This window comes from Antechinus flavipes, chromosome 6 (genome assembly GCF_016432865.1).
Source record: "Antechinus flavipes isolate AdamAnt ecotype Samford, QLD, Australia chromosome 6, AdamAnt_v2, whole genome shotgun sequence".
In the NCBI taxonomy this organism is placed as follows: Eukaryota; Metazoa; Chordata; class Mammalia; order Dasyuromorphia; family Dasyuridae; genus Antechinus; species Antechinus flavipes.
Window position 1 is genome coordinate 76326647 of NC_067403.1, and position 26935 is coordinate 76353581.

Genomic DNA, 26935 nt, shown 5'->3' on the forward strand with positions numbered 1-26935 from the left:
TACTTTGCTTCTAAGTGGGTCATCCTGGATTTAAACCTAGACTTTCAGTCAGGCTTCAAGTATTTAGTAAGCAATTACAAAGAGTCAAGAACAATGAATGAATGAATGAATGAGCATTTATTAAGTAATTGTTATCTATCAAACACTAGAGATACAACTAGAAAAAAAAATATGATAGTCCCCATGTTCAAGGAGCTCACACTCAAGGAACATATGAAGAACACATGGGAATCCCACAAGTTCTGCAGCAAAGTGAATAGCAATGTTCAGGGAGCCTCAAGTTCAGTCACTAAGTTAAATGATAGGGCCAAAGGTCTGGAAATTGTAGAAGGAAGGAACATACTAAGACTTAGTAATCCTCCATCTCAACTGGAAGGAGATTCCCCTCTCATCCAAATGATGTGAGCTGGCCTGAATTAATTTTAAACAGCCCAAAGCTTTGCCCATTGTGCCACATTCCTTTTCTTTCTCTCTGAACAAGGGAAGAAGAAAAGAAATTAGATGGATTCTCTTTTTGCTGTATTATTCAGTTACCAGCATGGACTATGCCCCAATCACCTCCCATTCTACTCTCCTCCTCCCTAGCCAAGTCCTTGAATAAGCATTCTCTACAAACATTGGTGAAATACACTTTCCAGGGGAAGTTTCTGATTACAAATGGTAATTTCTCAGAATCAAGCTGGCAACCTCTACCTTTTGGAATCTCCTCCTTTGCCACACCAGCAGAATAAAGCCCCAAAAAGTGCCCATAAACCAGTTACCATTCTGCTTTATTTTCATTTTAACAATCAGAATAATGTTCTCCTTTAATATTTAAACATTTGCTCTGATTAAAATGTACATTTCTGCTGACTCACCACAGAGCCGGGCACAGGATGTCTATGAACGTTTCAAGGAATGTAGGATTGCTTACAGCAGGTGCCAGATGCAGAAGAGTAGTCAGAAAGGTTCTATTGTTAGTCAAGAGGGCAGCTTGGCTAAGCAATGGGTGCCTAATGTATTGGGACCCTAATCAAATGAAAACAAAACTCAAATTTCTTCTTTTGCTTTCGGATTTTTAGTATTCCTAGCTGTTTTGGTCCAAAATGTATTGTATCAGGATCAGGTAAAAACAACAAAAATAAAACCAGGTTGAATTTGTTCGCATAGAACTTAATTTGGGTCCATGAAACGCTACAAATGGACATCTTTCATTGGGGAAAAAAAACAGATTCAGATGAGTTTAAGAGCTATAGAGAGAATTAGATGAAGAAAGTATAGAAGAAACAGCCCAAAGAGAAGGTGGTATGTATAACAGCACACTGAATGATAACTCCCCACATCACTTCTTATTATTTACAACAGTAGTTCTCAAACTTTTATTCTCAATATCTGTTATTTAAAATTATGAAGGAGGGGAGAATTCTGGGAAGATAGCAGAGTACTAAATTTCAAGCGCTCCCAATGGCCCCCACAAATAGAATAAATGTTGCTCCTCAGGGCAAACAATGACTGGTAGAAAATCCAGATGACTTGGAGCAGAACTGGGGTCCTCCTCCAAGATGATCTAAAGAAAGACCTCAGGCCGGTATTAACCTGCCTGAAGTGCAAACACCTCCAGGCTAGCTCCACAGAAAGGTCAAGTGGGACCCCTCATGTTAGCTAGGTGTGCCTGGATCCTCAGAAGGAACCACAGACACTTTCACATCCCAGACTTGAGTTGGAGTTTGAGGCAAGGAAAACAGATCAGGAATGAATGCCAGGCTCAATTTGCTGATGAGACACAGCCCTAGGCAAGAAGGACCTGCTCCTGGTGAGTGCAGAGGTAGGGGTCAGGAACACTATTGGCAGTGGGCACTTACAGGAGGGTGGAGCTCTTGGTTTGGAGCTCCTGGTCAGAGGTAGAGCTGAAATAAAGGTTGAGGTACTATCCTCCAACCCCACACTTAGAGGTGCTTACACTGATACCTCTTATTTTAAGAAAATGATCAGGCAAGAAAGAAAAGAATCCCATCATCGGGGAATCTAGTTGGTGCAGTGGATGGAGCACCAGCTCTGAAGTCAGGAGAACCTGAGTTCAAATTTGGCCTCAGACACTTAACACTTCCTAGCTGTGTGACCCTGGACAAGTCACTTAACCCCAATTGCCGCAGCAAAAAAAATAAATTAAATTAAATTTTAAAAAGAATCCCACCATTGAAACATATTATGGAGCAAACCAGGGTTCATCTCCAGAGAAGGACACTTTAGTTTTAAAAAAAAAAAAAGTTACTACCCCAAAAAGCAATGTGAAATGGCTCCCTGCCCAGAGAGAACTTATAGAACTCAAAAAAGAATTCAAAAATCAAATGAGAGTCACTGAGGAAAAGCTAAAGAAAAAAATTAAAACTATCTGAGAAAAACAAGAGTCTCAAAGATAAAAACAATTCTTTAAAAGTTAGAATTGAGCAAGGGGAAACAAGTGAAGTTATGAGAGACCAAGAAATAACAAAGCAGATTATTAAAAAAATGAGAACATAGAACAGAATGTGAAACATCTTATAAGAAAAATGACAGATCTAAAGAACAGATCAAGAAAATAAAATATATGTGAGCAAACTACAAAACACTTTCCACACAAATAAAGTCAGATCTAAACAATTGGAAAAATACCAAGTGTTCTTGGATAGGTCAAGTGAATAGAAGAAAAATAACAATACTACCTAAACTAATTTATTTATTTAGGGCTACACCAATCAAACTATCAAGAAACTATTTTACTAACCTAGAAAAAATAACAAAACTCATCTGGAAGATCAAAGGTCAAGAATTTCAAGCAAATTAATGAAGGTGGACTAGCTGTACCAGATCTAAAACTATATTATAAAGCAATAGTCATAAAAACCATTTGGTATTGGCTAAGACATAGAGTAGTCAATCAGTGGAGTAGATTAGGTTCACAGAACAAAATAGTCAATGATGATACTCAAAAAACCCAGCTTTTGGAATAAGAATTCACTATTTGACAAAAACTGCTGGGAAAACTGGAAATTAGTATGGCAGAAACTAAGTATTGATCCACACCCCTAACACCATATACCAAGATAAGGTCAAAATGGGTTCATGATGTAGACAAAAAAAATGATATTATAAACAAATTAGAAGAACATGGGATAGTTTACCTCTCAGATTTATGGAGGAGGAAGGAATTTGTGACCAAGGAAGAACTAGAGATCATTATTGATCACAAAATAGAAAATTTTGATTATTTTAAATTAAAAAGTTTTTGTACAAACAAAACTAATGCAGACAAGATTAGAAGGGAAACAATAAACTGGGAAAACATTTTTACATTCAGAGGTTTTGATAAAGGCCTCACTTTTAAAACATATAGAGAATTGACTCAAACCTATAAACAATTCAAGCCATTCACCAATTGATAAATGGTCAAAGAATATGAACAGACAATTTTCAGCTGAAGAAATTGAAACTATTTCACCATATGAAAAGGTGTTCTAAATCACTATTGATCAGAAAAATGCAAATTAAGACAGCTCTGAGATACCACTACACACTTGTCAGATTGGCTAAGAGAGATGGAACTCAACATGGACAAACTGTTTGAACATGGACAAATTGTGGTTTCTGTTTTTTAAACATGGGGAATGCATATTTTATATTTAAGATTTACATCAACAATAGGATAGCTCAAAAGAAAGATTGGCAGAGTAAAGGCTAAAAAAGTAATCTTGTTATACAAATGAGGTGCAGAGGAAGAATTAAAACAGAGGCATTAGAGGAGGGAGAGCTGATAGTTCTGAACACCTACTCACATCGGGAATGGCTTTAATAGGTACAATACATATATACCATGAAGAGTATAGCACCCTCCAAAATCTATAAAGAAATAAGTGGGGAGGAATGGATAGATGGGGAAACAAAGGGTGAAGGAAGGAGAAGACAAGGAAGAGATCCCTTGGTGGGGGGAGGTTAAGTAATAGTAAGTCAAGTTATGAAGCAGAATTTAAGGATAGGGAAAGTCATGTATATAACTACATCTTTTCTTAACTGTAGCCTACTTGGGAGGGAAGGGGAATAAAAGGGAGGAAAAGAATAATGTGGAAAAGGTGAGCATCAGGGAACAAAAGAATAATTTACAAGTAAGTAAAGAAAAGACAGACACTCTTGAATATAATTTCTTCAACTAATATGTATACATATATATATACATACATATACTTTCTTAAATTGGTATTTGTTGTTACATAAAAGTTATGAAGGATCTGTCCAAAGAGTTTTTGTTTATGTGGGTTAATTTAACATATTAGAAATAAATTTAATTTTGAATTTTTAGACCTCTAAGACTCCCAAGATTCTCTGGACCTTACTTTGAGAATCACTGATCTACAGGATTGAAAGTTATTCACTGGCTCCCTCTGGACCTCCATTTCTGTACTTATAAAAGGAAAGAGTTAGACTTGATCACCACTAAGTTTTCTTTCAGCTTGAAATCTAAGTAAAACTGAAGGGTTAATCATTTTTTTTAAGAAAACACAATATAATTATAGTTCACAAACATAGAAAAGGATCTTGAGAAATGATCTGGTCCAATTCCTTCATTTACAGATGAAATACCTATGGCCCATACCAATGGAAGAGATGTGGAAAACGGCAGTCTAAGAGGGGAATCCAGTTCACCAGGTGAAAAGTAGAGCAAAATCTAGAATCCCAATCTTCTGGCTCCCAAAACAATGTTCTTGTTTGCACGTTACTCAGCCACAGTGGCTACACATTGTGTAGTTGTTTTAAAGACTTTTCAATGCTTCATGACCTCATTTAAGGTTTTCCCAGAAGTTTTACTGCATGGTTTGCCATTTCCTTCTTGTTAAGACAAACTTGTGGCAAAAAGCATTAAGTGACTCTCCCAAGGTCTCATAGAAGATGAGTCTTCTTGCTTCCTGGTCTAGCACTCCATCTCGTTGCCCTATACTTAATAAATGGCTGATTCAACTGAACATACCATTGAACATAAAGATGATACCATTAGGTAGCATAGTTGACAATGTATTTAGAATCAGGAAAATCTGAGGTCAAACTTTGCTTCAAATACTAGATAATTTCTTATTGTCTTGGTTTCCTCATTTGTAAAATGGGGATAATAGCACCTATCTCATTGTATTGTTGTGAGGATCAAATGAGATCTTTTATAATGCTCTCTGCAAACTTTAAAGCTCTATGAAAAGGGGAAATATTATCATTATTTTCTTATCCTGCTGCCTCCCAAAGGCACATATCTTCCATTAGATTTTTATCACCCTTGTTAACAAACTATATATAATATTCATTATAAGATTCTCAAAGAGACACAAGTTGTGTATATAATGTAATGAGAGCTAGACATTGTTACACAGGCATAGAAGAAACAGGAAAGTTTGCTTATTTTTTCAGCCACATAGAGAGGGTGGTAACTATACTAACAACAATTTCAAATACTTATACAATCAAGAATGAATAATCAATCCATTGATGATGGATTGTGCTCAAAGAACTATGGATAGTCATAACCATTTATGTCAAAATGTCAGAAAGTAATCCCCTTAACAGGTTCAATTCTCTTTCTTAATTGGCTTTGCAAATTAAAATTTTCATACTTCAAGCAATGAAGTGGGTACATGGGTAAAAGATGGCTCATAGCTAGGTGCTGCAGTGGATAGAGTGCCAAGCTTGGAGTTGGGAAGATTCATTTTTTCTGAGTTCAAATCTGAACTCAGATACTAACTAGCTATGAGACCCTGGGCAAGTCACTTAACCTGTTTATCTTAGTTTCCTCTTCTGTAAAATGAGCTAGAGAAGGAAATGGCAAACCACTCCAGTATCTTTGTCAAAAAAAACCCGAACAGCGTCATAGAAAGTTGGACATGAATGGAAAACAACTGAACAACACTGAAAATTAGATAGTATCTCAGAATGAGGTACTTAAGTCATAACAAATATGTTACACAGAAGTATATGAAATGAAAGATGATCACTATATTAAGAACTAATTATAAATCCTAAATCACAGGATTTTGACCTGGAAGAGACCTTAAAGATCACCTAAGTTCAATGGCCCTATTTATGAAAAAGGAAACTAAGTGAGTTTTCCAAGGTCTTTAAAAGCAATGAGTTATTACAAGAAACCACCATCCACTCTCAGGTCTTCTTCCTCCAGAACTCATAACATCCCTCCAACTCTAAGTCTTACTTAAGCTATTTCCATTAAGTAGCCATCTATTTACTGCCTGTATGATCTTAGGCAAGTCTTGAGCCTTTCTGTTCCTCTCTTTTCTCATCTGTAAATAAATACATGAAGAAAGAGGAGAATTGGACTAGTACATTTCTTTAAAGGGCAAGGCTATATGAAATACACAAAGATTAATATCCAAAAAAAAATTTTAAGAAAATTGAAATGTAATATATATACATATACATACACACACACACATATATATATGTATGTATATATATATATAAAGAAAAGTTCAACATCTTACAACTAGAGTTAAATGAAACCCCTCACAAAAGGGAACCAGTCAGGGAAGCAACTGAATGGCAAATAATGTCTAGAGACAACAAGACCTAGTTTAAAAGCAACCTCAGACATTTCCTAGCAGGGTAAACCTGGGCAAATCACCAAACTCAGATAATAATGCACATACCGCCAATTGTTGCAAAAATCAAATGAGATATAATCGTAAAGCACTTAGTACAGGGCCAATCATTTAGTTAGCATTAAGTAAATATGTTAGTAGCTATTATTATTAAATTAAAATGCAACCTTAGCCAGATATACCAATAAGACCAAGACAAAAGACATGACAATACCAAAATGTCTCCACTGATTTCCACATGACAAGAATCAAAAGAAGCTGACTAAAACTGACAGAAATGACAGACAAGAAAAGACAGACATATAATTCATGAATTACATTCATGAAGGATTTTATTTTGAGGAGATATCAGGACCAGTAACTTCATCTGTGTAAACAGGTCCTATAAGAAAAGTCCTTCTACCAAACAACCCAAATCAGAACATGCTCCGGAACCCAAGATCTTAAGGAACTGGGCAAGAAGCACATGACTGGTCGGTGTTTGTCAAGGGTAAGCCTCGAACTCAGCTTTGAAACAGGTTCTCTATCGACTCCACAATAACCTGTTACCCCTGATGAGGTTAGTTAATCATTTCACTGCTTCTAAGTGGCCGTTTCACAAGAATTCAGGATGAAGTATTTCAGATTCACATTCTTGTCGTTCATGAGAGGCTACCACATCAAAGTCACCTTCACAAGGGGAGTTTCCTTTCCAGACATTATAATCATTTAACCCCATAAAACAAACACTTACTAGTGGCTGGCTTCCCATTAGGAGGTGTGGATAGAGAATTTTAATAAACAGTTATAGCTAAAGGAGCTCAGAGCTCTGCTCTCTACCAGACTTATGAAAATAATTAGACCTTTATCAAAGTTGTACCAACTTCAAGCCCCTGCTGTTCCTACTGATTCTTAAAGATGATTATTTTCTACTTAAAGGAAAAGATTTTAGAAGGATTGCTGGATTTAAGTGATGGTAAAATGGTTCAACATTTAATCAGTTTATATGACAATTTAGATACCACCAGTACAAATGTTTGGACCAAATGATAAGGATTTGTTAAAACTGAGATATTGAAGAATATTTAAAGGAATGAAAGCGAAATCCCACAGGCCAAGAATGAAAAGGTTAATCTGGAAGCTACTAGCCTGTTAAAATCACAATAATTCATGTGAATGAGGCCAAACAGATGATAGGAAAAAAGGAGAGAAGGTTTCTTTTTTTGCATTGTCTGGGTGTTCAGGGAAATTCACCAACACTAGGTTACAGTAGTCCTCAGCAGCCATGATTAACTAAAGGAAATCTTTAAAGTAAGAGTTAGTAGGAATCAGTATTCCTTCCCATTCTGCGCCAGGAAGGCTTATAATTGTTTGAGTGAGGAAAGGTAATACATGAAAAAGGATTCTAGTAAGGTGATATCACCTGTACCATAAGATTTGCTCTTCAAATCTCGAATAATTGGAACTAGATATTCAGCTTACCCAGGAGTGATTAAGTCCTGGGAAAAAGTGTTCTACTCTATCAAAATTCATGCAGAATTTTAGGCAACCAAGGCAGTATTTCATTGTGATATCTCAATTTTCAACAGAAGGAAAATAAAGAATTTAAGTGGGTAGCTAGATGTTGCAGTAGATGAGGGTCAGGTCTAGAGACAGAAAAACTCATTGCCCTAAATTCAAATCTGGCCTCAGACAATCACTCGCTATGTGACCCAGGGCAAGCCTTTTCATCCTGTTTGCCTCAGTCTGACGATCTGTAAAATCAGTTAGAGAAAGAAATGGCAAACCTCGCCAGTATTTTTTTCCAAGAAAACCCTAAAAGAGATCATGAAGTGTTAGACTTGATCGAAGATGACTAAGGTAACAAGAAAGAGCAAAAATCTAAATCCCTAAGCATGGTAAAAAGCCAGCGCTGCTACATAGCATCCCAGCTCACAAACTCTTTCTTTCTTTTTTAAATTTAATTAACAGAGACTCAAACCACATATCCTCAAAGTTGGAGATCTCTAGGAATTATAACCAACTCAACTGAGTCTTCCAGGTCTTATAGAAGTTCCTCAGCCTTTCAAGACTATAGGGAGATATCCCTTTACCTACTAAATTATAATCATAAGGTAAACTTTGGTAAAAGAGACTATTTTAATAATAACTATAGAGTTTAAGTTCAAAAAACTTGAAAAACATGAAAATTAAGAAAAGGTAAGAGTACTGCATATGGAGTGTCAAGGTGGTTTGAGTTTGAATCCTACTTCAGAAACTAGTCATGTGACTGGTTAAATCACTTAATCTCCCATTCTGTTTCTTCATTTGTAAAATAATGGCAACCAATAGCCCCAACCTCACAAGGTTGTGGTGAGAATAAAAGGAAATAATATATGTAACACTTAGCAAATTTGAAACTGCTATATAAATATGAGCTATTAATATTGTTAATAAAAATGAAGTTACAAAGGCATGCAATAAATGGAATCACAAACCATAAAAACCACACAACTATATTTCTATTTATTTTTGCCTCTATTTCTATACTATTACTAGGGAAGAAGAAAAGTGGTTTACAAAGGAGGAAATAAAAAGTTAACAATGTGCCTTCAAAAGTCCCATCATTGGATCAGACCAAATATATACACAGAAAATATTGTACTGCTGGTGAAAGGCATCCAAAGACAAAATGTCCAATATTTAAAAAGGAACATAATACTAAGACCTCAAGAGTTCATAGCCATGCACAGTGATGCATGCCTGAAGTACTTGCTTATATTTGAGCCTGAGAGTTCTGAACTTCAGTGAGCTAAGTTGATAGGTCTAATACGCTAAGTCTGTGGCCCCAATATTGTGAGATCCTATGAGCAGAGGGCCAATAAGTTACCTAAGAAGAAGTAAATTGGTTCGGATCAGAATAACTGCTAACCACTATGATAATCAATATGGCCTTTGACTTGTAAGAAGCCATTGCATTTCCAGTCTGAGCAAGATAGGGAAACACACACACACACACACACACACACACACACACACACACATACAACAAACAAACAAAAAGCCATAGATAAGATTATTATACTCAAGGAGACATGCTTGAAGGAAATATGATAAGGCAGACCTTCAAAAAATTTTATATACCAAACTACAGACTTATAGTCACACAAATAAATAAGAAAAATAGAACTTAGGCAAAAAACAACAAAGTATTATTGAAAGAACAATGATGTTAGATTAGAAGCACTTTGGTTCAAATGTTGTTTGAATGCTTTTCACCTGTGTGATCTTGGGAACATCATCTAAAATCCTTGGGTCTATGTTTCCACATCTATAAAATGAGGTTATGGCATTGGGTAGTTTCTGTGATCTATTATAACTCAACACCTATGATCCAAATGTAAAATCTCACTCTTTCAACTGTTTATTGATTTTTTTTGAAAAATCATTTTATTTGAGAGAAGAGAATATGATCTTGCTGACATTTTTGTTCAATTTTTTTTAAGGCGTGCATTCTGTCTCTGTCTCTTGTCTGTCTGTCTCTCTCATTGACAGAACTTAAGAAAACATGCTCATCAAAGGAATTTGCCGCATCAAGATTTCCCCCTCAAATACAGATTTTTTTCAGATGTTCTATTTGTGGCTAACACTGAACTGAATAACACATCAAGCCATAGAAAAATACTAGGCCTTTGTAGTGTGCTTCCTAAAGCCCTATGTTGAGGTGCCAAAATGTACTGTGCTTTTTTTGGGTCAAAATATACTGTCCGGACTAGCTCTCTGGAGGATCTTGGGACCAGCCGGAGTGCTTGGACTTAAAGGATGAATGATGAGGCAGGGACCCATGTAGATGGTCAAATATGGAGTCTTGTTTATTTCAAGTTCTCTCAACCTTAAATACCTTAGTACAATTACATCACCACAGCACACTGAGCATGTGCCAACCATAGTACCATTACATCATTACAACATGCTACACATATGTTAACTAGAAGTACTCTGCTATTATTATATAAATGCCTCTTTACAGCAAGTATCTCTGTTTCAGGTAGCACATAGGTTGTCACGCTCCCCCTGACTTCTCAGGAAGGGTGAGAGGTAACAAAAGGGAGATGGGTAGCCAAACCAGACATTGTCAGCAGTTTCAAATACAACATATAAAATATATGAAATATTCAAAGATCTAGAGAACAAAAGATTTGAAGATCTAGAGATGTATAATTGGACATCAGAAGCCACCTACTCTGACATCCCTATTTTACAGATGAGGAAACTAATATAATTCAGTGACTTACCAAGATCACAGAGGTAGGAATCATCAAAGGTCCTATCAGATTTGGGATCAGGTGATAAATGATAAATACATAGATATAGATAGATGGTAGATAAGATAGATGGATAGATACATAGCTGGTAGATACACATGAAATATACACACATTTACATATATATTCAAAGAAGAAAATGAGAGTCCAGTGTCAAAGAAACCAAGGAAGGAAAGAGTATCAAAAGGTGAGTCAACAATTAATCATAATTGACAATCAACTACTTATTAAGCATTACTACCAACAGTGGAAGATCCAGTTACTAGACATGGTCCTTGTTCTCATGAATCTTACAGTCAAGTTAGAAGGAAAAGATATATACATAAATAAAAAGATAATCAGAATATGAAAAGTTCCAAAACAGCTGTATACACAATAACAATTATTGAAATCAAAGAGGAAAGAACGGCTCTATGTGATAAAGAAAAGACCTCTAAGAAAGATCTCAAGTTTAGTGTGGATAGATCTTTAATACTGAAGTAAGAAGAGGACTAGGTGTATCATTGCAGAGAGATAACATGACCAAAGCAGGCATCTGATCATTAATAGCACATTAGGGTGACAATAAGTAGATTAGAATTGGTTTAGTATATGTTTCCAGCAGAGTACGACATGCTAATGGGAAATCAATTGGAAGTGTCCATTAGTATTGCTTGAAAAATTTGTTAGGTTGAGATTGGTATAGCATAACTCTTCCCTCACCCCTAATTTTCATGTTACCACTTTTTATGGGTTACTGATCCCTTTGGTGTTCTGGTGACACCTCCAGAGCTCTTCTTAGACTATTGTTTTTATATACATAAAATAAAATACCCAGGATTATAAAAGGAATCAATTATATTAAAATGCCATTTTATTTCTATATGTTGTATTGTATACATATACATATATATACATTTTTTTTTACACTAAGCTCACAGAATCGAGATTAAAAAATCCTATTGTTATCTTTTTCAAGGAGGAAAAAAAAGGCAGAACAATTCAAGTTAACCCACATAAAACTAAAGGGATACTTCTACTGCCCTCTTTTTAGAAACAATGACAATCACAAACACCTCTTCATACAGAAACGATTTCAATAACACTTACTATAGTGTATAATATGAGGTTCTCAACCAAAGGGGGAATTTTATCTTGGCTAGGGGGGTAGGGGAGATACTTCTCTACACTTATAAAGTAACAGATCCAGATCCCTTAACCCTGCTTAAAACAAGGTATTTTTATAAAATGCCAAAATTATCTTTTTATTGTCTTCAAGCATTTTTATGTTCCCACTACGTTACAGGCACTGTGGTAAATGCTCAGAATATAAAATAAGGTAAAAGAATTTTCTGTTCTAAAGGACCTCAAAGCATAAAGGGAGAGACAATATGCAAACAACTAAATAAGGTTTATATAGTATAAACTAAAGATAATCTCAGAGGGAATAAATTAGAGTTAAGAATATTTGGGAAAGATTTCTTGCAAAAAGTTGGATGAAATTGAGGAAGACAGAAGACAAAGATAAGGTGAGTGGAGGTTGCAAGTATTGGGGTCAGCAAGCCAATGATAATATTCAGATTTGGGAAATGGACTTTTTTATTCAAAGAATAGCAGTGTCTACTATCACTAGACTCACTTTTCAGTTATTACATCGAACTTGAAGACGGATTCTCCAGTCATGAAGCCATTATACTGCTCTTTATTTTTCATATGTTCATTAAGTCCTTTGAAAAAAATTGACTTACTCTGGTGAGATATCAATTCTGGCAGTGAAAATGTGAGATTGAATTTTCTTTATCCTTGTCTCTGTACTACTAATATACTCCTTAGAAACAGCTTTTAACAGTATGCTACAACACATTACTGTTCTCATATTCACATTTACATAAGGTAAATGCTCTTAAGTATATCTGACTCATCTTAACAGGAAACCATGAAGGACTATTTGTTACAAATATTTTCATTAGTAAGTTAGTCTTTGGCTTTCTAAAAGATTACAATTTACATTTTACTTTTTGCCTATTGAATTAGGAAAACTAGGAAGCTCTGAAACAATGAAGAGAAGAGAAGGATTAAATTTCATGGGGGTCTGGCACAGGCACAGACCCCATCAGCTTGCTCAGATGGTATCTCCACATGGAGGATGCTAGACCAGATTGCATAGCCTTTTGGAGGATGCTAGGATGTGGCTTCTTGGAGAATAGTGATAACATATATGGGAAGTGTTTTGGAGAGACTGGAATATACATGGGTATTCTTTAAGTAGTTCTGGTTGGTCTCTCACATGGTTAGCAGATGTTTTTCTGGGTTTTTTTTTTGTTTGTTTGTTTGTTTTCTTCCCCTATTGACTACACACCAATATTCAGTGTCTTCAAAAAAGTTGAGTCAGTTTTAGCTCAGTCTGTGCTGTTATCTGGGATAGTTCGGTGACTTCCTGAATGAGATCACATAGTAAATTAGGTCACTACCTTAGAACATCTTTCTCCCCATTCCCCAAGGCCATATGAACACCAAGAAATGGCGCCTCCTTGGCCTGTTCATTGTTTTCCATTGCATATGTGGAGTCTCCGACCTGGATCTAGAGGGCATATTATAACTGATTAATCAATAGCATTTATTAAGGACCTATCCTGTATTAGGCACTAGGCTAAGGGTTCAACTCTGGTTACAGGAATCCAGAAATTGGAATCCAAACGAGGCCAGTCATTTATACCTGAAGAGTAAGGAGTGATATGGCTCTAATTCTTATGGCTCTAATGCCACCTTTGGACATGAACATGGTGGGATCAATGCTATGTAGAAAATGTGCTAAGATACAGGTCTAATCCTCCACTAAAACTAAAGTGACATAGGATAGATTATGCCCAATGAATTAGAGGCATTAGAGCAAAGTGTTTATATGTTTGCTCTTGCTAGATCTTTGAAGTAAAACTTCTTTTGTATAGGCTGATGATAATAACTGATTAAATGGAATTAGAATTCAACTTATTGGCCCCTGAAAATGGAGAGAACACAGCTGGTACAAGTTCAAACAGATATCAAACAGATAAAAGATATCTCCAACTCCCTGTTTACTCTGGAACTGTCAGGGGAAATGTAGGTGTGTGCCCCTAGGAGAAAGTCAGAGTACACTTATTACATAAATATTATAGAGACCATAATAGCTAGAGGTAGAAGTGACTTTAAGGTCTTCTAACCCAATCCCCTCATCTTATAGGCTAGAAAACTAAAGCCTGGGAAAGTTAAAAGACTGGATTAAGATCACATTGCTAGTAAGTGTCAGTTAAGATTCAATTCTGATGTTCCATTTCCAGATCCCATTATTTGAACCATAATATGCTGTCCATACTACCATACTATCTAGGGTTTGATTTTTCACCAGTTTTCCAAACAATATTTTATCCAATCCTGTATGCACTCAGTTCCCCAAAGCATGTCAAAAGATACTTAGTTTTCTTCTTGATAATGCTAATTAAAAGACTAAGAATCTTTAAGAATCTTACAAGTAATAATGTTTTACTTTAATATGTTAATATTATCTATGACAGTTCTGCCTACTATTATGAAATAAATTTTGACAATGCCTCATATTTCTTAGTCACATCATAATCTCTTATACAATCCAAAAACCCTGGTTTTTCATGGCATTATTTAATCTTTCCTGTATATGATTAAATTTTCTTTCTTTTTCTTTTTCTTTTTTTTTTTTATTGCTGAGGCATTTGGGGGTAAAGTCACTTGCCCAGGGTCACACAGCTAGGAAGTGTCAAGTGTCTGAGACCAGATTTGAACTTAGGTCCTCCTGACTTCAGGACTGGTGCTCTACCCACTACACCATCTACCTGCCACTATAATTAAATTTTTACTATGGAGTTCTTTTGCAGGATTCTTAAAGAAAAGTACAATACAAGCAAAAGAAAGTACAATAAAAATTTGTGCGCGCGCGCGCGCGTGTGTGTGTGTGTGTGTGTGTGTAAAATAATTTCTCAAAAAAAAAGTGCAAAAACATTGGCAATGTGGTAAATTTGCCTGAGACAGATAGTAAAAGATCCAGGTTCATAATCTTTGATTTTAATAACTAATTCTGAGACCCTAGGCAAATCACTTAATTTCTGTTTTTCATTTTCTCCATTGATAAAATAAATGGGTTTGACTGTATGACCTCTAAAATTCCTTCCAGTTCTGCCATTATATTGCTTGGACTCTTCTATTACAAACCCATAATCAGAATAAAAATAATGTTGTCCTTCCTAGTCAAATCTGTGATTGCTAATGTCATTATTTTCACTTAGCAGACATTTAAATGTTAAATAAATAGAGGTTTCGCAAATGCGTTATCAAGTATACTTGGAAAAATTAGCCTATGGACTCAGTAAGAAGTGACTTTATTCTCCCAAAGCTAGATTCTTAGATGAAAATCATGTCCTTGGTCATAAAAATCTGTTGTTACCATAGTGATAAGAATGGGAAAAGAGGTGGGGGTGGGGGGAGGGAAGATGCTAAAAATACCTAGATTTTGTAGGCTGTTTTAGGAATTTGACCTACTTGATATATTATAGTCAGTATTCTTTGGGAAGTTAGTCAATTGATTTAACCACATGTGGGTTACATGAACTAATGTACAGCATGAAATGTGTTGATTAGTATATAGAGCTATTATTTATCATCAAAGAAGTAATTAATAAAGACTTGATTAGTGAAATAAAATGTTTAGAATTTAAAATAAATAAAATAATAGAATGAATTACTAAATTTAAAATAACTTAGAATTTCAACTAGAGAGAAATATGAAATTCCAATACATTTTGAAAGATGTTCTCTTCTTTATTTTACATAATGTTTAATAAAAGCTTTCTATACATCCATAAAGACTTTTTAGTTTGATATAGCACAATTAGAATCATTTATGTTTAAAATTTCCTACATAATCGTTCTCATATATGCTCATATATGCAGTTTATTCACTTGTATAAATTACTTACATTAGAAATGATAAATATTAAGCTACTTTAGAAAAGATAGTTTCAAATATATATTTTATTAAGACACAATCATAGTTTGAACACCCATTAATATGCCAACCAATGTTTTCCTTAATACTGTCGGAAATATAAATGAACACTATAATGAGTTCCTGAAAATTGGTAGGATGAGAGATTATCAAATAGCCTGATTTCCCAATTCTTTCACTCTCCAATAATTTTTTTCATCAATAACTGCTCTTCTTGGCTTAACTCTGGAAAATAACATACTCTTTTGTATCCTATTATGGCCCACAAAATAAGCTAATACCCAAAATGTTATCACCATAAAGAATGGCTCATTTTGATTTTTTGCATTTTCTCAGTTGTCTTTTCTCTCTAACTGGAGGGCACAGCATTAAACTCCCAACATCTTCTTTTATGGAGAATTCATAAACTTTCTGATAATTCCATTTTGCATCAACTGCTCTGATTGGCTCCAACTTCAAGGAAGAACAGGGTTGTATTAAAGGAAAGTTGAGAGATGGAAGATTGGAAAGTAGGGAAACAAGGATTCATCAATATCAATAAATATTAAGTATATTATGCTAAGTACTAGGGACACTAAAAGGCAAAAGGCAGTCTCTACCCACAATCTAATGGAGCAGACAACATGTAAATAAATACATACAGTCCAATGCAACAGCTGACGTTGCCTGATCCTAGAGCTAATTGTCTGAGGGCTACAAAAACCAGTTTTTAAAAAGAATGCTCAATGCAGACATCAGAAGGGACTATTTGATTTGGATCTCAACTGATCCCCACAAAATTGCTGTACCTTCAACTGGAGTCTGCTGTTCTGACCAGATGTCACTCCTCCCTACCAGCCATCCTTAATTTTTGATTGTTATATAAAACAACTTAACAACTTCTCCAAGCTGTACTTCTCCTACCAGATTTCCTCAACTTTTGCTTGTTATATAAAACAACTTACTTAACAGCTTCTCCAAGCTGTACTACTTCTACCAACTTTCCTCAATTTTTGATTGTTATATAAAACAACTTACTTAACTTCTCCAAGCTGTACTTCTCATGAGACTCCCTCCCTGTTGAAATACTTTTAATCCTGCTGCTCTTGATCCTTCTTGATCACTTCAGCACTAGAGTGGTGCATGATGACCTCAATTGCAATCCCCTTAACTCATTTTAAAAATTTTTTGTTTTTATACTCTGGTAGTCTTCTTTATTTCAGGTTTACAATATAAAGCAAAGAATAAATTTAAATAGAAATAATTACAAAGGGAAGTCACTGGAATTAAGAAAGATTAAGGGTAGAATGGGGAGGGGAAGTAAGAGAAGGAAAGAGAGGGAGCCAGAGAGGGGAAAGGGAGGAGGGAGAAGAAAAGAAAACTCTGGAGTTGAGATAGAGTGTATTTGATCCTGGAGACAGTAGGAAATCACTGGAATTTCTAGGCGATTGGGAAGAAGGGAGTAGGTGACATGATCAAAACTGGATTTTTAAGAAAATTACTTTAATAACTGAATGGAGGATGGATGAGAATAGAAAGAGACTTGAGGCAAGCAAACCCACCACAGAAACTATTAAAATAACCTAGCCATGAGTTGGTAAATAGTTGTGGCAGGGTCAGAGAAGAAGTGTCAACATATTTGAGAGGTATTGCCGACCAAAGTGAAACTGTCCATTATCTTGGCAACAATTTGAAAATGGAAGGCAACAAAGTCTTTGATTTCATTACCAAATGCTGAACAGCAAAATAATTTTGATAACTAAATCTAAATTTAGACAACTAAAAGTTGTCTGGGAAGAAGATCACATATAAAAAATAATAAAAGAATAGAGGAATGAAAAAAATTAATTGTAACATTGTAGACCTTATACATGATGAATAAGTAAGTCTCAGATAGAAAGGTCAAGGAAGGACTAAACCCTCCAAAAAAATACAACATAGTTAATTGAATCAATCCAGAAATTTGATTTTTCTGTGAGAATTCCTCCAAAAAAGTCCAATGTAGTTAATTGAACCAATTAGAAATTTGGATTTTTCTGTGGGAATTCATCAGGAGACATTTATTAAATGAGTTATTAAAGACCGTAATTAAATCTCTCTCTGGTGTTATGAGTCTTAATAATGGAATCATATTAAGTAAAGGGAAATAAGGTAGAGCTAATGAAAAGGATGAAAATTATGGGAAAAAAAGAAAATTGTAATTGAGCATGAAAAAGGAAAAATAAATTTAATAAAAACTATACATTAGTGGGTTAGATTCACTTCTAAAAAGAGTTATAAAAAAGAGAAAAATACAAGATCTAGAATCATGTTAACTCTAGGAAACAAAGTGATTTTTTTTAATCACTTAAGACATAAGAGTGTTGGGGAAAAAATGTATTATCCATCAGATGACTTCATAAAGTGAAAAGTTTTTGCCATGTATGATTTTTTTAATATATTTTATTTAATAATAATTTTATATTGACAGAATCCATGTCAGGGTAATTTTTTTACAACATTATCCCTTGCACTCGCTTCTGTTCCAATTTTTCCCCTCCCTCCCTCCACCTCCTCCCCTAGCTGCCATGTATGATTTAAGCAAAATTGAATTGAATTAAAGAAAATTAAAATATGTGAAATCAATTTAATATAGATGCTAGGGGAGATAATAAGTTTGAAGTCCCCTGATCTTAGGAGGCTTCTGTTCTAACAATAAGTCAGTGATTCCAAGTCCTTTGGCTTTGGAATCTGTGACCAAGGTTCCCCACACCCAATCTGGGAATTCTAAAGTCTTCTGCCCTCAAGATAGTCCCACAAATCAAACTCCTGAGACAATAGTGAATAGACTACTCCTCAGTTCATTGCTGACTGTCAAATGGATAATCTGTTGGTCAGTCAGACAAATTCCAGAGAACACTCCTCAGTTCTATCTCTGGGCCATAAAATTAGCATATCTATAACTTGAAGAACTAGATCAATGTATCTCCTTGCTTCTGTTTCTTTGCTAAATTCTCTTGGATTTAGACCGCTTCAATGGCATTACAATTACAATAAATTTTGCCCCTTGATTTGGAGATGAGTTCAAGTCTACAAATTCTTTTGAGTTGGGTTCCCTTTCTGATCTCAATGGAATGACAACTTTATGATCATTAAAGGTATATCATCAATGAAAATATATCAGTGTTAAACATTCATGTATGTTATTGCAAAGTAAATGAGTTCTTAAAGAAAAAGTGAAATGAGATGCAAAAGAAAAACTGTAAAAGTTGTGTATTCAATACTAGTTTCCAAAAAAGTTAAGCCAGCTGGAAAAAGTAAGAAAAATGTTACAAAATTAACAGAACAGTAATAAAGTTATTAAATTAAGAATTTGATGGATTAGAGAATTCATTTTTTGTCAAATGTAAACATGACAATCACATAAATTGAACCCACTCTAGAACATTAAGAACCTTTAAAGAAAAGTAGAAAACTTCAGCATCGCCTTTATAGATTAAACCCAATTGGAATTATTAATAAATTAAACACAAGTTTCTTTAAATAAAGGTCTAAATTGAAACTTTCTAAATTAAAATTATAAATGTGATGTGGTATAGCTTCTAAGGAAAACATCAGTGAGTAGGCCCCCTCCTTGAACTTAGAGTGCTTCTATTTTAACATTCTGTCAATGATTCTAAAGTCTTCTGGCTTTAGAATGAGTGATCCTGAAGTCCCCAGAATGTAGAGTGCTTTTGTTCTGATAATCTGTCGAATTCTAAAGTCTTCTAGCTTCCTACAAACTTTGCTGACCATCAAATAGATAATCTTCTGGTCAGTAATAACCAAATTCCTGAGACAATAGTGAATAGATCACTCCTCAGTTCTGGCTCTAGGCCATAAAATTAGTATAATAGTGACAGGGAAAACTGGATAAATTTGTATCCTTGTTCCTGGTTCTTTGCTAAATTCTTTTGGAACTTAGCCTGCTTCAATAGGCTTTACCATTACAATAAACTTTGCCCCTTGACTTGGAGATGGGTTCAAGCCTACAAAATCTTTTGAGATACTTTGACATTGGTCTTTGACCCAACTTTTTGGGATCTACTTTTTGAACCTTAACAATTGGATCAAAAATCAAATTACAGAATATAATAAATAACATAAAAATTACTATGAAGACTATGAAAAATGAATTTATTTGGTTTCCACAGTATAAAAATTAAATTGAAGAAATGTTAAATTAAAAAATTGAAAACCTCCCTGCCAGCTAGGGAAGGGGTTGGGGGGAAGAAGGGGAAATGGAACAAAAGGTTATGCAAGGGTCAATGGTGGAAAAATTGTCCATGCATATACTTTGTAAATAAAAAGCTTAAATAAAAAAAAAAAAAATCTTGTGCAAAAAAAAATAAAATAAATAAATTAAAAATTGAAACCCACTGGGCCATGCCCCAGAAGAATTTAAGAATATAAGTTCCTTTGGGGCAGGAACTGGTGTTTGAAATCAGGGCTGGGGGTCTGAGATTTGAAAAAAAATTTTGTTCTTTGCTCCTAGATTTCCAGTGTTATCTTCCCTTTCTAGAATGGAAGCTCCTTGGGGACAAAGACTGGATTGAGTGGGAAACAATATGTTCTGTTAAGCATTTGATAGCCCTCAGGCTTTCTTACCTCATTTTTTTTTTCCCTAAACTGCTTTAGAAACCCCAGTCTAAGGGAAAAGGAGCCTGGGAGTTGGGAGAGAAAGGGGGAGGGGAGTTGGGGAATGAAAAAGGGAATGCCCTTTGCCTGGGTATATATCTCTCTCTAAAACCACTTGCTGTGTGTCAGATATTGTACACCCTTTCTCATGAGAAAAAAATAAACTTTTTTCCTGTATTCATACTTGGATTTCTGATTTCTGTAACACACAATAATACACATTATTGTAACAATAATACTTCGATTTACATCTTAGTATATAAAATACAATTCATAGGGTGGTTACAATAGAATTTATTTCCCTGAATATATTAACAAAAAAAATTAATGAGTTCTTCGGTTTTAATTAGGAAAAAAACAAAAGAGATCTAAAAATTATGAATTTCCTAGAACAATTCAATGCAAGAAAAAATCATGTAGTTTAAAACAACAAGACCAATATTTTAATAAATTAATTGCTACTTTAGACAAAAATGGAGGAAAAGTAAATTACCAAAATCAGAAATAAAAAGAAATTTATAATGTATAGAGAAAATTATTAGAGAATGACACATAATTATATGTCAATAAATCAAAAAATAAGAAACAAGCATCTGAATACTTATACATGGGAGTCTTCCCTTCCAGCCTCAAATTGATGTAGTCATAGAAGGTCTAGAATATTATTACAACATATTAATGAGCTGTTAAACTATTAAAAGGTCTTATGCCTTGATGATAAATGAAATCTCTTTAACAGGAAGAGGAGGACAAGGAAGAAGAAAAGTAAAAGGAGGAGGAAGAGGAGAAAGAGGGAAAAAAGTAGGAAGAGATCAAAAACAATAACAATAAAAATCAATAGACAGAGAAAACAAATTATCCACAATTCCAAGGGCTTTAAATCTTTAAGCCCAGTGGAGGTTGAGTCAGGCTAGGCTTGAAAAATTGTGTTGGAGAAAGAGTGGAAGATATCCTATCTAGCAGTTCCAAAGTTCTCAGCTTTAGAGAGCTAGAAGCAGAAAGTACAGAGATGACAGCAGACAGGAAATATCATACATTGATGCCTTTTTAAGCTAACCAGGTCTCAGTTTGTCTGAGGCAATGCCCATTCAGTGACTAAGGCTAGGTAAGAAATGAGGCAAAGAATCATCTTTTTTACCATGTCAAAAACAAAAATCAATCTGGATACAAGAAGGGGTTTAAACAGGAATAGTTTTCTATAAATAGCCTGATTTTCTGTTAGGATGTTAAGAATTTGTGAGACATTTTAGGAATTTTACCAGACTGATTTTTTTATATGTCTATTGATGAGGAGGGGAGGAGATGAATTCTAAGGTCTCCTCCTTTGTCTCATTTCTTATCTACTCTTTTCATTTGAATGAGTGTTACATCTGAGGTCTGGAGAACTAAAGAAAGATTTAATTTTTTTTTTTATCAAGGAAAGTTGTCTTCCAATTCTAAAAAAACATTTTTTATTCATATTTGTAAAGGGTCACTGTCAGTGGGGGAACTCTGGGTGAGGTATAAGATCCTTCAGCCCAGAGGGAACCTGCTGACAATGTCTGGTTCAGCTCCCCATCTCCCCTAAAGCCTCTCAGGCTTTCAGAGAATTCAGAGGGAGATGACAACCTGTGTTGTGATTGAAGCAGAGTGATAACCAGTTGGCAAACTGCATACAATAGCAAGTTGTTTATGTGATCCACATGGGCAGTATATACTTAGGGCATGCCCAATATTGTTTTGTTACATAAAGGAAGTCTTTTTTAGTATTTTATTGACTTATTTTGCTAAGGAAATCTTTTTTAGTATTTTATTGATTGATTTTGCTAAGGAAGTCTTTTTTAGTATTTTATTGATTTATTTTGCTTGTCACTACTGTTCTAGGGCACAGTCAGTTGGGTGAGAAGAAAATTAAGTATCTTAAGTACCATGACATGTTGGGCAGAAAAAAAAAATTAAGTACCTTAAGTACCTTGATGATGAGCTTACTTTTCACCTTCAAAACTCATTTTCAATTCTGTCTACACCTGAGCATGAGCCCTTAGAGTATTCCCCATCTTCTGACCCTCTTCCCTCAACTTCGCCTTCATGGGTGGGGAGAGGAGGAGGAGGAGAAGTGGGAGGGGTAATGATACCATCAGCACCACCCATGGGCAGTTTTGCCCATCCCCTATGTGCTTATTACAAGAGGTGGGACTTGGCTCCAGAGTCCCCAGGCAAAAAACACTTGCAGCTGGATGGCAACTGCTATTGCACCCAGAGAGTCTTCAAGCAACCTGGTGTGGAAGGGGATTGCAATTAGGGAGAATAGAGCTGTATACTGCTAGGACTACTGAGCTATTCCCTGGAGAGGTGAAATCTGTCCCTGTCCAGCCTATGGGTCCCTTGCCTCCACTCACAGTGGGCTTGACCATTTCACCTCTTGAACGTGCTTACAAAATTGATTTGGGAAACTGGGGAATGTGTAACTAATATCCCAGTCACTGGCCAAAGATTATGGCAAACACCCATATGTCTGGCATAGGAGGATCAATAGCAGCTGAATTTAGTGCTGCCCCTTTGAGATGGAAATTTGAAGATAAAACAGGAGTTTTTACTCCTTTTGTAGTAAAAAAAAAAATCCCCATCAATCTATGGGAAAGAGATATATCAAGATGCTCCTCCAAAAATAAAAGAGGAAGCCCTAGAGAATTTCTAAACTGAACTATACATATTAAAAAAAAATTATTTGATGGAGATGCACTGGTTTCAGCAGACAGGTCTTATAAGCCATCAGAAGGGCAGTGTCCAGTGTGAGCAGCTCCAATATCTTTAGATAATTGCCAGGTGATGTGGAGAGTCTGGAGAGTGGTGAATAGAAGGGACCAGATAGGTTAACTGCTTGGGGGAGAGGGTTTGCTTGTATCTCTACAGGTGGAAAAGGGATCAGATGGGTGTCAACGAGCCGTATTTGGCTTGTCCATCAGAGAGAGACTGAAAAAGAGAAGATCCTCTAAATGAAGGAGAAGATCCAAGAAACATCAGGTGGTTTCATCTCTGACTTAATCCACCACTGAAAGAGCCTAGCAGTTAACCCTTTGTGTATGGCAACTGATTCATGAACATCAAAAATAACTGTCAATAAAACTGATGCAGAACTTGAAAATCTGCAGGAATCATTGGATTCCCTGAGACATGAAGTGATGGACAATAGATTGCTTTTGGACTATCTCTTGGCTGCTGAAGGAGGTATATGTGATTGTGAATTGATAGTTATTTTTTGCACCTTTCTTCTGGGACTCATGGAAATATTTTATGGTATTTTGTTTATTTAGATTGTTTGTTATGCTACTACTTGTTTGTATGATATTACAACTTGTCTGTGTCATTCCTCCCATGGCAATGGATTTAATCACTGGTATATATCTGATTCAATTAAAACAAAAGAAAGAGTGAAATGTAGAGGGTCACAGTCAGTGGGGAAACTCTGAGTGAGGTAAAGACCTTTCAGCCCAGAGAGAATCTGCTGACAATTTCTGGTTCTGCTCTCCATTTCCCCGAAGGGCTCTATGCCTTCCTGAGAAGTTAGGGGGTGGTGACAACTTGTGTTGTGATTGAAGCAGAGTGATACCAAGTGGCAAACTATGTACAATAGCAAGTTGTTTGTGTGGTCCGTCCCACGTGGGCAGCATATACTTGGCGCATGCCCAGTGTTATTTTTGTTACATAAGGGTATAAGGGTATAAAAAGGGGAAAGTCCTTGGAAGAAACAGACTCTATTTTTCCACTATCCTCAGGAGTCCTGCCCTCATCACTTCTCCACCAGGACAGTATATTTTAATTATTCTGGCATGGGGACTCTAGAAAGCACAGTATGTTTTGTCACCCCAACTTGGAGGCTCTAGAAAGCAGAACACAACATATATTTACCTTTTCTTTTATTGGAAGTAGATTTTTTTTTAATCACAGATGATCTTATTTTTTTCCTGGTTGTATTCTGGAATTGTGTTTTAATGTAATTAATTTTTAAAAGAGAAAATCAACTTATCTAAAGTAACTTGGTTTCATCTTAATGTTATGCAGTTGCTAAGATTTCTTAAAATATTTCATTAACTGTGTGGAATACAACTGACTAGGAGTGGACCTTGCCACTTGGTAATCTTGACAATTGATTTGGTAATCAAATTGACAATTGATATATGTTGATTTACCCAAAAAATACTGATTTGGGTACTGTGTTTTCATGATTTGAATTTACATATTTTGCTACATTTTTGTATTATTTAAGAAATCTATATTAATACAATAGTTCATTGTTGTTATAATATTGTACATTTAACAAGGACATTAATATCGAATGGGACCGATTGGATGAAGCTTTCTCATCTAAGTCCTTTTAGTCTATCCAATAAGAAGGCTTGGAGTCTTTTCCTATTTAACCGGGTGTTCTTCTGGCTGATCAGGTTCAGGAGCACATGGTGGGAATTGGGATGGCTCCCAGGTGAGCTTGGTCCTCTCTCTGCAGGGATTAAGTAAATTCTTTCTCTTTGTACCTGAAGATGTTCCTAATTAGTTAGTTTGGGAAAGGGAGGTTAGCACCCGTCTCACACAGTGGTATAATTAAATCTTTGCCTCTTTATTTGGAAAAGGTCTAAGCCTACAAATTCTCTTGAGATACTGGATCATAATCCCAATATGCTTTTGAGGTCACTACCAACAGTGATAATAGATATTTCTCTTGTCAGTCTGTCTCTGTCTCTTTGTCTTTATCTCTGTCTCTGTCTCTCTTTCTCTTCATCTATATCTTTGTGTGTGTCTGTCCCTTTGTCTCTCTGTCTGTCCCTCTTTATTCCTAGCTTGAAGAAACAGGCTTGGAGGTGTTTAATTCTATTTGGTGTCAATTGGGTCTGTTTTAGCTGCCACAGGTGATGTGAAATGTAACCTCTCTGGACTTTAATCAATGACTGCTGGGAGAAATTTGGAATCACTAGATTGCTACAATCTTAACAGAAATACTCCTATTGTTATTTTTACATTTAAACAGAACTGGAAACTTGTCTTATATTTTTATCTATTTGAATATAGATGTATCCTCAATGCCAAAATTAGCTTCTTTGGGCAGGAAAAGAAGTTTTAAGACATAAAAATACAAATTTAGCCTGGTTATAACCTAGGACAAGTCTGTGGGGAATAGATAAGGTGAAGAACTTACAGGAATGTATGAATTCTTTTTCTATATTTTATTTTCATTATTTCTGTGTTTCCCCTATGACCTGTATAATATGTGCAGGCTCATATCTACTTGAGCCTTGGCCAGCTAGAAACATATTTACTTAACCTGAGCTGATGACATTTATTGGTATTTGACATTTATCAATATTTAGTCTATTAGTTGGACCACTGTCTGCTTGATTAAGCCTGAAGGCCTGATTTTCTGTTTCCTAGAAATCAGGAGATTTCAGGGAAACAGAAACCTTCCATTCCAATCTCCCCAAATAGCAACAACCAATTAGGTGCCTCCCCCTCCCTTCTCAATGTTCTTTTACTTGTGATGAAATTTCTTGTATAAAAGCTATGTATCTTTATTACTTCTTTAGCCCTCCTACAGCGAGCTTTCTCTTTCTTATCTCACGATGGGACGGCTCATCCTCTGGAGGTTTTCAATAAACAACTTTTCTGCCTTCTACTGAGTGATCTCTGAGTAGTCATTTTAGGTAGAGGTCTTCTGCATCCCTCACAAGTCCCAAATGCTTTAGGTCTGTTTTCCCATCATTAAAATGAGAGAGTTTAATATGTTTAGAAGAACTGTACATATTTAACCTTAAGGACTGCTTGTTGTTTTGGGGAGAGGAGGAGGAAAGGAAGGAGAAAAATTTGGAACACAAGGTTTTGCAAAGATGAATGTTGAACTATCTTGGCATATATTTGAAAAAAATAAATGACTATTAACATTTTTAAATAAAATAAGATGAGGGGATTGGACCTAAATGTTTTATGAGATGCTTTCCAGCATAACCCTTAAATTTCTCTCATATATGTGTACGATTGTATAAACTTAAAAAAAACAAGATGGAAGAAAAAGAGAAAAATATTTCCTTTAATGAATAACCAAACCAATTAAAAATCACTTCAAATCTCACTTAGTTACTTAACTTTTAAATTTCCCCCTACTCCCCTTCCCGCCAAAAAAGTCCTCCTGCCTTGGGAGAAAAACTATTCCCAAGATATAGCCTTATGAATGGGTGGGATAGTCTATATATAATATAGAGGGGAAAAAAGAGAAAAAGCCAAAGAAATACTCTCTTCCCTCCAAAAAAACAAAACAAAACAAAAGCAAACAAACAAACAAAAACCCTTCATTCTACAAACTCCATGAGGTATATTAAGGTATTAAGTCAGCTGAATAACTTTCTCACTTACCTCATTGTCATAAGCACTTTATCTTAATTAAAAAGTAA

The 26935-nt window shown here is 35.3% G+C and overlaps 1 protein-coding gene across 1 annotated transcript in view; it reads right to left on the bottom strand.

The window, feature by feature from the left end:
• Positions 1 to 26935, bottom strand: part of IQCM (IQ motif containing M) — a 371357-nt gene that overhangs the window by 220812 nt on the left and 123610 nt on the right. The gene's annotated exons all lie outside the window — the stretch shown is intronic.